The sequence below is a fragment of the Aethalodelphis obliquidens genome, unplaced genomic scaffold, assembly GCF_003676395.1.
Source record: "Aethalodelphis obliquidens isolate GAN/ISIS:26980383/991018 unplaced genomic scaffold, ASM367639v1 scaffold40, whole genome shotgun sequence".
Classification (NCBI taxonomy): domain Eukaryota; kingdom Metazoa; phylum Chordata; class Mammalia; order Artiodactyla; family Delphinidae; genus Aethalodelphis; species Aethalodelphis obliquidens.
The window spans coordinates 6,170,704-6,173,699 of record NW_020837984.1 but is presented as its reverse complement, the minus strand read 5'-3'; positions in this window follow the sequence as shown (position 1 = coordinate 6,173,699).

Sequence of the window (2,996 nt, the reverse complement as noted above, 5' to 3'; positions counted from 1 at the left end):
CATGGCCTCTCCTGCTGCAGAGCACAGGCTCCGGACGCGCAGGCTCAGCGGCCATGGCTCATGGGCCCAGCCGCTCCGCGGCATGTGGGATCCTCCCGGACCGGGGCACGAAACCGTGTCCCCTGCATCGGCAGGCAGACTCTCAACCACTGCGCCACCAGGGAAGCCCTCTCCTGTTTCTTTTGTCGGGCGCTTGGTAGGCACTTGGTAAGCCTTCCCTGGCTGAGGAGTTATAATTGTAATTGTGTGTGTGTATGTGTTGGCGTGGGGGTGGTGTATGTATTAGTTCGCTAGCGCTGCCATAATCAAGTATCACAGACTGGGAGGCCTAAACAACAGAAGTTTATTTTCTCACAGTTCTGGAGGCTGGAAGTCTAAGATGAAGGTGCTGTCAGAGCTGATTTCTAGTGAGACCTCTCTTCCTGGATTGGTAGATGCCTTCTCACTGTGTCATCACATGGCTTCTTCTCTGTGTGTACATGGAGAAAAAGAGATCTCTTGTTCTTCTTATAAAGACATAAATCCTACTGGATTAGGGTCCCATGTTTATGACCTCATTGAACCTTAATTACCTTCCTAAAGGCCCTACCTCCAGATTCAGTCACACTGGGGGCTAGGGCTTCAATGCGTGAAAATTCAGTCCCTAACCGGGTGGCAACTACAAGCAAGGGCCCTGAGATCCTTGTGGCCCTGATCTCAGAGTCACCTAAATTGCATATATAGAGGTTTTAATTTTGGGAGGGAGGTGCTGTTTCCTAACGGTGCAGATTTCCAACTGCCCCCTCCCGTCATTGCTGGGTCAGTGAAAGCTCTGAATTGTGCGTTGGAAATGCCACTGCTTTCCATAACAGTTATGTATTTACATGGGACAGAGCTGAGGCCAAACAGTGCTGGCAGCTCTTCAAAGCCTTCCATAACCTCCCAAAGTTAAAGGCCAGTCACACGCCTGACCTGATGTTTTGGCTTCTCTAAAGCCAAATTCCAGCCTTGGTTGATTTTCTGTTCATTTGAAATAGATCCGTATGAGATGTAAGTGTATGTCCTGTAGGAGGGTGTGGGGGGAGAGTCAAGTGAGTCAGAAGAGAAGAGGGGGATCTCTGTCCTGACAGTGCTACTTGCCCGCTCTCTTCTGATGAGTCTAGATGGGTTTAAGGGATTTGATGTGGCCACGTGAAAGCATGACTTAGAAAAAGCAAAATGTCAGTGTTTTGAGGCCTTTCCGTTGGGGAGGGTGGGAAAGCAGTGGTCACTGCGTGTTCTCCTTAGACCAGGCAGGGGAAAGGGAAGTATGTGCGAGTCTCTGATAATCCTCTTCTCTTTCTTCCCCTCGCTTTTGTTCTTCAATAAATCACTCAGGACAATCTGCTTCTCTTTAGTGGTGTGTTTTCCTAGGATTCAGTCTTTGTTTGAAATTCTAGAACAACAGAGTTGCAGTAAATATGGTCAACCTACGTGTAATTATGCTGGTATGTCAACTTTGCCCCTCAGAGTCGGGTCTGCTCTGGTTAACCAGAGCCCCCCTGCCCCCCCGACTCAGAAATAGGACCTCCTGCAGGACCCTGTGGAGGGCCGACCCAAGCCCTGCATCTGAAGGGGGTAAGCGAGCCCATAATTATGCTCATTGTTTAGGTCGGAGCACGGGAGGGTTTACATTAAAGACCTCAGCTGGCACTCACAGCGCGCCTATGGAAAACATGAACCGGCTCCTTCGCCCGCCCCGTGGTCCCGCATTGCCTGTCCAAGAGCTTGGGTTTCACAGACGCCTTCTGTGACTCTGCTTCTGACCACTCCTGATTAGAAGCTTGGATTCCCCCAGTTCCAAGAGGCATCTCAACCCTGAGGTCTGGAAATTGAGCCACGAGCCACCTTTTGAGATCAGAATTTAGGTCTTGGGAAGGACATGGAGATGGTCTCAGCTGGTGTATCTCACACTTTACTGTTCACACGAATCACCTAGAGATCTTATTAAAAGTGCACAATTGAATGCAGCAGTCCTGGCCTGGGGCTGGAAAGTCTGCAATTCTAAAAAGCTCCCTGGTAATGCCCTGGGGCTGATTACTGGACTGCCCCTGGAGTAGCCTGCTAAGCCTTACGAAGGATAAAAGGGAGGCCCAGAGACTTGAAAGAGCTTGTTAAGGCAGAGTAGAGACTTGATCCTTCTTGTCCTTAGAGTGGTTGCTGCCCAGCATGGGCACTGCTGGAAGGTCTGGGTGGGTCCTAGCAGAAAATACTCTCCTGTGACCACACCTGGAATCTTGGAGCAGGGGCTCTTTCTCAGATGCTCTGGGTAGATGTAGATCCCCAGAGCTCTTGACATGAGCCCGTGGGCCTCAGCAGCTGGGAATCTGGATAGGAGTGGATCACTATGTGTTCCTTCCAGGGCTTCAAAGGGGCGTGGGAAGGGAGGGCACTTTGAGCATGTTGTCTATTGAGAGACGCGTGCAGGCAGGGCCAGTTCGATAGGCAGGGTAGAGGGGAATGAGTGTTTTTAGTAGAAATCAGAGGATGTGAGGCTCTGTTTCTGTCCACACCACCATGAGACCTTGGGCAAGGGAGCAAACCTCTCTAGACCCCACCAGTATAATACGGTAGAAACAAAACAGAGAAATGTACTCCTATATGCAAAGCCTACCTGGCTGTAGAGTGGATCAAGGAGTCTAGGATATTAGTAAAGAGCCTGGGCTTTGGAGAGAGACAGACCTGCAGGTGGAACTGGGCATTCGTAGTTCTTGATTGACGTGGGCATGTTACTTAATGCCTTTAAGCCTCGGTTTTCCCATCTGTAAAATATACTTACCTTGAAGGCATGTTGAGAAGATGAAATGCAATCAGGTATGGAAGTACAGGGCATGCAGGGAGCACTTAATAAATGGTTGTTGTTGTGATTATTGCTATTATTATTACTTCTGCCTTTATTGGTGGTGTGATTTACTTACCTATTTACCTTTTTTTTTTTTTTTAAAAAGAGAAATCTGTGCCTTGGTTGGCCAAGCAGG